This window comes from Archocentrus centrarchus, chromosome 14 (genome assembly GCF_007364275.1).
Source record: "Archocentrus centrarchus isolate MPI-CPG fArcCen1 chromosome 14, fArcCen1, whole genome shotgun sequence".
NCBI classification, from domain to species: Eukaryota; Metazoa; Chordata; class Actinopteri; order Cichliformes; family Cichlidae; genus Archocentrus; species Archocentrus centrarchus.
In genome coordinates, this window is record NC_044359.1 from 29,335,568 (window position 1) to 29,346,545 (window position 10,978).

General features: G+C 44.2%; 1 pseudogene; it reads left to right on the forward strand.

The window, feature by feature from the left end:
* Window positions 1–1,788: 1,788 nt before the first annotated feature.
* On the forward strand, window positions 1,789–5,516 carry LOC115791488 (uncharacterized; annotated as a pseudogene).
* The last annotated feature ends 5,462 nt before the right edge of the window (window positions 5,517–10,978 follow it).

Below are 10,978 nucleotides of genomic sequence, written 5' to 3' on the forward strand. Positions count from 1 at the left end.
TCACCAAAGATGTCTCAACATACTGTAGCACCTTTCAGCTGGCATCATCAACGGGAGACCCCCATTTCGAAAAAGGGAAGAGGAAGATAATCACTCCATCCCCTCGTTGGTTAAACTTTTGATGAAATAAGATATACTTTCAATAAAGATTTGTTTTTATTCAAAGTTGCCATCTGAATGTTTTTTTTCCATTCGTTATCAGCAACAAGGCCTGAGCGTCTTTTGAGGACAATGCATAGCCCTGCTGAAAACCTTGACGGTCCATGCAGGGAGACAAGATTTCTCACCGTTGTGTGTAAACTATAAAATTCCATGACTGAATGACTGTTATTGAAGGTAGGTTGAAATGATTTTGCAGGTATTTGGCTGCCTTCTTGACACAATGCTAGATATTTCAGGTCATTGTACTGAAAATTTAAGGGGCACAAATCATACCACCCTATGAAAGCTTTGTGGTTCATATCCTCAAAACCAGGTATTTAGGCAGACTTCCTAGAAATGGATTTTGATGATATATACCGGAATTTTCAGGGGTGGAATAGCTTTTCAATTTCACCCCAGGATAAGGGGAATAAAGGGTTGGTTTTCATCAAAGCAGTTGTATGGTCGATAGGCACAGCAGGGGACACAATTACCTTTTTCATGAAAAAAAAATGCCCCTAAAATATGCAAACAATGACTTGCATCTGGAGGCACCATGAGATGGAAAGTGTTGTTAGATCTACTAAGTTTAATTTTCAGATCAACAGTTTAGCAGCAGTGCAAAGGACCCAGGATATAAATTTCTACAGATCTTTCACTATAGTGAGCCCCCCTCATTAACCCTATTGGGTCTGTTAGAGCGGACTCTTCAAAGTTTCTTGAGAATAGTTTAGTAAGGTTTTTGTCATGGTTAGCTGTGGCAGGCAGGCAAAGGTTGGACCCCAAATGCAGGACTCAAAAGGCAAACTGAACTTAAACATGGTTTATTAAGAAGGGTGACAAATAATACAAATAAACTGGGCTGGACAAGTGCCAGAACTAAAACTAAGGGAAACATGAAACGGGGAGGCACACAGCAGGGATCAATTATGACAATGCAACAAGGAACAGACACAGACTGAGGACTTAAATATACACACAAGGTAATCAGGGAACAGGCACCAGGTGAGGGGCAAAGCTGAACATAATAAACCAAAGAAGACGAGGGGAAGCTAAACTAAACACAAAGCACAAGGAAGAAAGGGCTATCAAAGTAAAACAGGAAACACACATACACAGGACAGAGACACAGACTAGTCACAACACTGGGAATAAAACTCAATACAAAAACACAAGTGGCCAGGGATACGAAAAACGACAAAACAGACACAAGAACACAGACGCTGGGGAGACAGAAACAAAGGGAACTAGGAAATGAAAATGTAAGCCATAACTAATGACAAGTCTGGGAACTAAGATGAATAATGAAAACCAAAACAAACTAGGATATAACAAAACTCTTACTTGCTTACCTGGAACAAAGAATTCAATAAGACCTGTGAATAGGAATTCAATGGCAGTCATGGCCGACCACGAGGCTATGTTGCCTGGAGGCTTTTGTCCCTTGGTAGGGTCTCTCAAGGCAAATTTGTCCTGGGTGAGGGGCCAGACAAAGAGGAATTCCAATGACCCTCATGGCAGACACACAAAGAGAACAGTTTACCCTGCCTGGCATAGGCAAGGCCTGGGGAGAGTGCTTGATAGAAAGCACCTGGTGGCCGGGCCTTAGCCTGTGGAGCCCAACTGGGCACATCCTGAAGAGGAGACATGGGCCCACTGTCCTGTAGGTCCACCACCTGCAGGAGGTGCCGTAGGGGTTGGGTGCAGGGCGGAGGCCCTTGCAGACTGGAAAGGGACTGGACTCTGTTTCAATCTGGTATTGCCCTTGGTGAGAAGCGGTGGACTGGGGTGGGTATCTACTTGGGGTATATATGGATATATACTTGTATCCCCTCAGCTTGTTGCCTGTATGTCAGATTTTCAGGGCAGGGAATGGATCCTGACTGTTGTTCTTGAGGGTGCTCCATCCACTGACGTCAATATCCTACTGGAAGTATTCAATGCTCAAGTGGGCAATGACAGTGAGACCTAAAGAGATACGATTGGAAGGAATTGCCTGCCTGATCTGTACCCAAGCAGTTTTCTGTTTGTCCACAACAAACACCATGTTTGCACATAATGTTCATAAGTACACATGGCATCAAGACACACTAGGTTGCAGGTCAATGATCAATTTTGTAATCGTATCATCATATCTGTGGCCACATGTTCTGGACACTCGGGTGAAGAGAGGAACTGAGCTATTAACTGATCACCACCTGGTGGTGAGTTGCATCAGGTTGCCAGGGAGGATGCTGAACAGATTTGGTCCACCTAAACGTATAATGAGGGTGCCCTGGGAACACCTGGCAGGGCACCCTGCCAGGTGTTCTGTAGTCTGTAAAATCTTAAACTCCCACCTCTGGCAGAACTTCATTCTCAGGGAGGCTGAGGACACTGAGTCTGAATGGACCATGTTCCAGACCTCAATTGCTGAGGCTGCTGCATGGAGCTGTGGCTGGAAAGTGGTTGGTCTCAGTCGTGGTGGTAATCCCCAAACCAGATGGTGGACACCAAAAGAGAAGAGACCCATCAATCTGAAGAAGGAAGCCTATCAGGCTTGTTAGCCTGTGGAATTCTGGAGGCAGGTGACAGATAATGGCAGGCCAGGGGGAATGCGGCTCGGGTGGTGGTTGAAGCAAAAATTCAGATGTAACAGGAGTTTGGTAAGGCCATGGGAAAAGATTTTTGGACCACCTCAAAGCAATTCTGGCAAACCATCAGGCAACTCAGGAGAGGAAAGCAGCGCTCTACTCACATGGTTTATAGTGCTGGTGGGGTGCTGCTGACTTCAACTGAGGCTATAGTTGGGCATTGGAAGAAATACTTCAAAGGCCTCCTCAATCCCACTGACATGCCTTCTGTAGTAGACACAACATCTGGGAGCAAGAGGTATGACTTGACCATCACTGCGGGTGAGGTCACTGAAGTGGCTAAACAACTCCATGGTGGAAAGGCTCCTAGGGTGAATGAGATTCATGTTGAGTTTCTTAAGGTTCTGGATGTTTTAGAGTCAAGGTAGTGTGTGAGGTTGAGTGATACCAGCTAGATATGTTTGGGCTCATCTCAAACACATGGCCTGGACTCCGGAAGCAAGCGCTTGGAGAGGAGCTGGACTGTGTTTCAGGTTGAATTTGCCCATGAGAAGTGGCGGGCCATTCAGAACCTGTGTAACTGCAGTGAGACCTTGGTCCTCATTCCCACTAATAAGTCTGACTTGTTTCTGGTGGGTGGTGAACTCTGCCAGGGCTGTCCTTTGTCACCAATTCTTTTTCATAATATTTATGAACAGAATTTCTAGGCCAAGTACTTTGTGTAGATGATGACGTTCTTTTGGCTTCATTAGGTGGCACCTCTAAGTCTGAGGCCATGGTCCTCGGAAAAGGGTGGCGTGCCTGGTCAGGGATGAGTTCCTGCCCAAGTGGAGGAGTTTCAGTATCTCTGGTTTCACTATCATTTGTGGTTACGCTGCAGAGAGATTTGTTTATGTTGAAAAAGGCCACAGACCCACTTATTACATGAAAGATTCAACAGCTCAGGCAGGAGCTCCACATCCTTAAGAAAAGATACAAAACATCAACAGAAGAAGAGCAGCAGGCTCTGGCTGACCTCCAGAACATCATAAGAAAAAAGCTTACAAGCGAGCGGAATGGCACAAGAGAAAGGGAAGAGAGAGAGCAAACTCCTTCTTGCACAACACCCTGAATGACCCAATGAGAGAACAGGATCTGGAACCAAAGAGACATCTCGTTAGCCCAGCCCCACCAACAGTAGAGTTCAATCTTGAAGGTGATAAGGAGGAGAGGGAGAGTTGCTGAACAGTGCACTGAGGGAGTCTGGATCCCAAAAGAAGAAGACTCAAAGGATATCAATCAATTTTCTTCCATCTCACTGTTGAGTGTTGAAGGGAAGGTTTTTTTAGCATTGTCTCTCGAAAACTCAGAATTTCACCCTCAAGAACAATTACATTGATCCCTCTGTGCAGAAGGGTGGAATCCCTGGAATTACTGGTTGCTTGGAGCACAATGGTGTAGTTACACAACTCATCAGAGAAGCCCACGAGAACAAAGGTGACTTGTGTGCTGTGGCTGGATCTGGCTAATGCTTATGGGTCCATAGCACACAAACTGGTTGAGCTTGCATTACATCGCCACCATGTTCCCAGTAAGATCAAGGACCTGATCCTGAACCATTATAAAATCTTCAGATTCAGGGTCACTTCTGGGTCAGTATTTTCCGATTGACATCAGTTGGAAAAAAGAATAATAACAGGTTGTAAAATCTCCGTTATCCTTTTTGCTCTTGCAATGAAGATGATAACCAAGTCAGCTGAGGTGGAATGCAGCGGCCCTCTTTCCAAATCTGGCATGTGGCAGCCCCCAATAAGAGCATTCATGGATGACCATACTGTCACAACAACATCGGTTTCAGGTGGGCAGTGGATATTGCAAGGCCTGGAGAAGCTCATCACCTGGGCAAGGATGAACTTCAAGCCTGAAAAGTCAAGGTCCATGGTGCTGAAGAAGGGACAGGTGGTTGATAAATTCCGCTTTACCTTATCTATATGTACCATCCCCTCTATCACAGAGCAGCCAGTGAAGAGTCTGGGGAAAGTTTCTGATGCTACTTTAAAGAACACTGTTGCCATTCAGAAGTCCATCAAAGAGCTGGAAGGCTGGTTCACTAAGTTCAATAAGTCTGGCTTACCTGGTACATTCGAGGCCTGGATCTATCAGCACTCAATCCTGCCTAGGGTCCTGTGGCCTCTGCTGCTGTTCTCAAATCCAGTGTCAAGAATGGAGTCCCTGGAAAGGAAGATCACTTGCTTCCTCCACAGATGGCTGGGATTTCCCCGTAGCCTTGGCAGCACAGCTCTTTATGGAACAAGTAACATCTTGCAACTCCCCTTCAGCGGTCTGACAGAGGAGTTTAAGGTGGCACATACAAGAGTAGCCATTCAGTATAGGGACTCCCGAGATGAGAAAGTGTCATCAGCTGGCATTGAGGTTAGAACAGGGAGGAAATGGAAGGCAGACAAAGGCAGAGTCACGCCTGAGGCAGAAGGAGCTGATAGGCAACAGGGAGAGCAGGCCTGGGATACTTCCCAAAGACCCATGTGAGCAAAGTTCGGGGGAAGGAAAGACACCATCTGATACAGGAAGAAGTCCGAGCAGGCCTTCAGGAAGAGCACGTGTGCAGGGTGGTAGGGCTCAGGCAGCAGGAAGTAGGGAGCATGGACAAAATGGGAGAGTGTATTACAGCGTAAAATCACTTGGTTGGACATCATGCAGGCTGACTTCCACCACATCTGCTTCCTTGTCCAGGATATCTATGATGTCCTACCAAGTCCAGCCAACCTCCATGTGTGGGGCAAGAGAGAGACTCCAGACTGCTAAGAAGAAGGCCATTCAATCTGTGAGTGAAGCCACAGAGAAAGCCACAAGGTGGCTGTGGATAAAGACGGCAGATCAGTGGACAGTTGCTGCTAGGACACAAGTTGGGGTCTGATCAACCCCGGCTGGGTCACCTGGGTGAGGGTGTCTGATGTTGAAAGACCCAAAACACCCAATAACCCCAGGTTACATCACTGATGATGCACTCCAGTGCTTGCAGGAGATGTATCATATACATTGCTGTGTGATTGGCTATATTTACTTGACCATTTCCCCAGATCTAGCAGCTGACCTAGGTCATTGACCAGCTGGCATTAGCTAGATAATGAGGAATCCCAAATTTCTTGGTAAAGAGACAGTAAGGTCTGTAGGGTATTTACCTCACAATATAAAGTGCCTTGAGGCATCTGTTTGTTGTGATTTGGTGCTATATAAAATTGAATTGAATTCAACTGAACTGAATTGAATTAGGGCTGCGGCTATCAATTATTTTAGTAATCAAGTATTCTATCGATTATTCCATCGATTACTCAAGTAATCGGATAAGAAATACTTCTTTCGTATTAACAGTTCATCTACATATTTTAATTCCCGTACAGTTTTTCCCTGTGTGAAACAATCAGGGTGGATGTAGCAGCTGCAAAGTTTTGTTTTCTTCACTTATTGATCAGGTGGTTGATGAAGGACCTCCAGCTGTTTCCCAGTAAAGATTTAATGGTGGTTACAGGGGAAAAAGCTTCTTTTGGAAGCTTCTTTCCATCTGAGCTCACCGTCTCCGGCACCGGCTCTGCCTCTTTGCACTTGTGCAGACAGACTGCACGTAAACAGCTCACTGCTGTTGTTGTATTATCAGTGTTTATGTCGAAAAACTGGGGCTGCAAGAGTGCAATGTTGTAATGCTTTGTATTCACAAGCATTATCCTAAACACGTTTCTACTGCAGGTCTATATTTAGTCACTGATCAGGGATTAAAGTATGATGGGGAAGGGGTCCTTCCAGTACCGGATGATCGCTAGTGCTAATGGCGGCATTCGCTAGTAAACCGCGGTTAAACTAGAAGCTGAAGTAGAGAAAAAAATAACAGTTGAAATTCTCAGCACAGCGAGCACAACACCCAAACATGATAGAGAGCGGTGGAGGCGTGGAAAAACATGTCAGCGATGATCCACTTTAAGTGTCAAAGGTAATCTGTCGCAGCGACAGAGTTTTTTAGAATTTTTTTTTTTTTTAAACGCCTGATACACACTCCAGTCCAGTAGGTGGCAGTAATGCACCCCTAAGTTGGGTTGTCTACCACTATTAAACCCACAAGAAGAAAAAGACGACAACTACGGAGAACTGTAATGGTGCTGATGTGGGTGAAATGTTCCATTTACACGGAGATACCTGAGCGCTGCAGAGTTTAAACAAAGCATCGAAGCAGCAAATTTGTGTCGAGGATTTTTTATAATCGAATTATTCGAGTTACTCAATGAATCGTTGCAGCCCTAAATTGAATTGAATTGACAGTCTATGGTAACATCAGTTCTAGGCTACAGCTTTATTGATTAACCTGTGATGCCAACTTCTGATGGACTGAGCATTGTCTAACATGTTGGTCAGGGATTAGTCATGGCCATAAATAGTACAGAGCATAGCAGATATTGCTCAATGATACCAGTCATCATTCAGCAATATTGAAGCCATACCTACTGCTCAGCAATATTGCTCAAATGTAAATAACATGGTTGCATTATGTTTTGTATACGAGTGCCCTATTATTATAGTGATATTATACATAATGTGTGACCTCACACCCTTAGTAGATTTCATGACAGTGTTTTTTGGATAACTGAATTGAGACCTAATTTTAATGTTAGCTTGATGAGTTACAGAACTACAATCAGGAGTAAACCATGTGTCTCACCACCGCCTGTTGAGTCCTCTTGTCCGTGGCCCCACTGGAGAGTGTCCTTAGACATCAGAACATAAACATTCTTCAGCAGCCTACAATTCTTCTGACTGAACAGATGTTTGAGGCCTCGTGTTATTTCCATAAACACCATATGCTGAATACAGGAGCTTGTGTGAAGCAGGGGACCATGAGTAAAGCTCCTGGATTTCAGAGGCGGCCAGCAATGTCATGGAGTCTTGGAGCTCCCTACCTCTGGAGATGAAGGCTCTGCTGAAGTATTCCCATGCATCTGGAAACAGGGCCATTGAGGTCAGAATTTTGTGGTTCTCGCAGATCTCAGGAGTGGTGGAGGTCATGATCTCTGAAGATTCTTCCCAGGGCCCAGGCCATTCATTTGAGCCTCGTTTGAGGTGAGCCTGACTATATCTACCCGGTATTTCTCATCCTCATGCACTACCTCAGACTCCTTCCCCACAAGAGAGGTGATGTTCCATGTCCCAGTCACCATGCTCCATAGCTGGGGGTTGGTTAACTAGGACAAACACTGCACCCGACTCCTACAGAGCCTCCTGCGGGTAGTGGGCCTACAGGAGAGCAGGGCCATGTCACCTTTTCAGGCTGCGCCTTGCCAAGTGCTCTCCCTCAATCACCCTTCCCAGTCCTGGCTATTAGAATTTACCTAAGTTTAAGACACATGCTTAACTGTTGCATATAAACCAAATTTGTTTTAAGCACTTTCACATCAATTTGCTATTTTGCAGTTTGCCTGACAATAATCAGATGTCTGTGTAAAACATGCTGGTTGTAGGATGAGAGGAAGCAGCAGGGATGACTGCAAGGGAGCAGTCAAAGATGATGCATTTCTGCAAATTTACAACATGCTTGTTTAACAGGTGCTGATAAATTGCTTAGTTTGCACTTATAGGGATAACAAGCCTCATTCTCTGCTCTGTCTGAAAAGGGTGACAGCAACACATAGAACAGAGATCGTCGAAGAAAGGCATAAAATTCCCAGAAAAAGCCAGGTATGTTCTGAATGATGATCTTAGAATGGTGCATGCCTGGTACATATTGTTTATCATTTCAAACTCTATCCTCATAACTTTATGAGGATAGAGTCTCCGTCTGTGTGTGTGTGTGTGTGTGTGTGTGTGTGTGTGTGTGTGTGTGTGTGTGTGTGTGTGTGTGTGTGTGTGTGTGTGTGTGTGTGTGTGTGTGTGTGTGTCTGTTTTTCTGGCTCCTGATACACAGCTATAGTAGTACATTACTATGGTGCATTTTATTTTTCTCTGCACAGTCAAACTATATTGCAAAACGGACATAGAGCATAAAGGGTATCATAAAAAGTTGTTATTGTTATTTTGTTTTCACCTAAACTGTACGCATCTTATAGTGCATCAGTTAGCCTGAGGGGGTTGTCTGAAAACACAGATAGGTGATTTCTCCAGGTAGGTGAGCAGGAAACAAGACGGGAAAACAAGACCACAGCAGGCTATCACACCCTGCTTTAGAGTGAAGTGCCACAGCACACACACTGTAAGTAAGAGCACCACCCTGACAGAGAAGCTAAATCTTCTTTCAGTCTCTGCTTGATCACCCTGCCAGCTGTGGCTGCATTACATCTACACATCATTGCAGACTAACATAACTCATATGATGTGCAATATATTTAAAATGAAACAAACTATCATGTTGTCTTTACTGACGGTAGACATTCTAAAATATGCAGAAATAACAAAGAAGTTGTAATGCATCTTTTTTAGAAGATACTGAGAAAATGAAGAGCGAACGGTCTGGAGGCAGAGTGCTGAGGAAGCATCAGCATAGATAACCTAAGGGTTGTTCTAAAGTTTCTGGTGCAGCAGACGATTTGGTGACGGAGCAGAGTTAATTCAAATGCTGGAAAGGTAGATCAGACAATTCACAGAAGGAAGGGCAGAGGTGAGTACCAACGAGGCTGGGCGAAACAGAAGCTGATAGGGTAATGACACTATGAGGGTGACACTGCAGGTAAGGGAGCTAAATAAAGAACACCATAGTGAAAAAAAAATGCACAGAGAGACTTTTGTTCCTTGATATTTCTTTTTAAGCAGGCTGAAAACAATGTACTATAGCTGGGTAATATTGGTTGGATGCATACGTAGGAAAAGATAATGGTTTTGGGGTTTGGGGTCTGAAGTTATATATATCTCCTTTCTTGTTGATGTTGGCTAGTATTGACAACAATGTGACACACACACAGAAGTGTGTGGTAGCAAATAATTTACTCAGTTGCATTTACTTGAATAGCTTTTTTTCCGCCACAAAGTTGTACTTAAGATATAAATGTTTTAATGTTTTACTTTTATTCTCTTGGGCAGCACGGTGGCGCGGTGGTTAGCACTGCTGCCTCACAGTTAGAATACCATCTGGAAGGTCTGGGTTCCGCCTGGGCCTCTCTCTCTCTCTCTCTCTCTCTCTCACTCTCTGTGGAGTTTGCATGTTCTCCCCGTGTCTGTGTAGGTTTCCTCTAGGTGCTCTGGTTTCCTCCCACAATCCAAAGACATGCACTTACTGGGGTTAGGTTAATTGGAAACTCTAAATTGCCCATCGGTGTGAATTTGAGTGTGGATGGTTGTCTGTCTCTCTGTGTTGGCCTTGCGACAGGCTGGCAACCTGTACAGGGTGTACCCTGCCTCTCACCCTATGTCAGCTGGGATAGGCTCCAGCCCCCCCCCCCCCTTCCCCCCGGCGTTGTTTTTTGCTTTTGTTTTTGGGGGGGTTTTTGGAACCATTTGATTCAGGGCACATCTAATGTTCTATGTTTTTCTCTTTGTGTGTTCTGCTCTGGGTGAAACCCAGTCATAGTAGATTCAACAGCCAACAGCCAATCACACTGGAAGGTCATTGTTGTTTTCTTTCCAGCCTACACCAGTGACAACATAATACACTGCTGTCACTGTTTACAAAAAATCTGAACACTTCAGTTCAACATAGAGCATAATAAATAAATAAATGATAATAATAATAATGTATGTGGTGCTTCACAGAAGAAGTTACAATACACGTTACATGTAAATAAAAAAAGAAGTTACAATTATGATAACGTGCAATAAAAGATGAAACATTAAATAATTAAACAAAATATAAATACAAAATTTTAAAAACTGTAAAGTGGTAGTTTTTAAACATGACTCAAAATGAGACAGTTCATTAGTTTCTCTGATCTCCTCTTGCAGGTCATTTTACAACTGACCTGCATAAGTCAGGCAACCACATCTGACTTATGCAGTCAGTGCATAAGTCAGGCATGGATTTATCAGCATGGCATCCTGCCAAGACTTCTCTAGCCACCGCTGATATATGAAGTTCTAATAACCACTGCAATTCCCCTGCAAGTAGCTAGGCCTACGAAAGAGTCTAAGCAGCACTGGACTTTTTGGGCACACCAACAGCTTGCAGCTTTCTTTCACTGGCTTGACAGAGGAATTGAAGGTCATGCATGTCATTTAGCTGATTCCTTATATAAAGACTCATCAAAGTTTCCTCTGCAGGAACTAAATTTTGAACTTGGAGGAAGTAGTGGGCACAC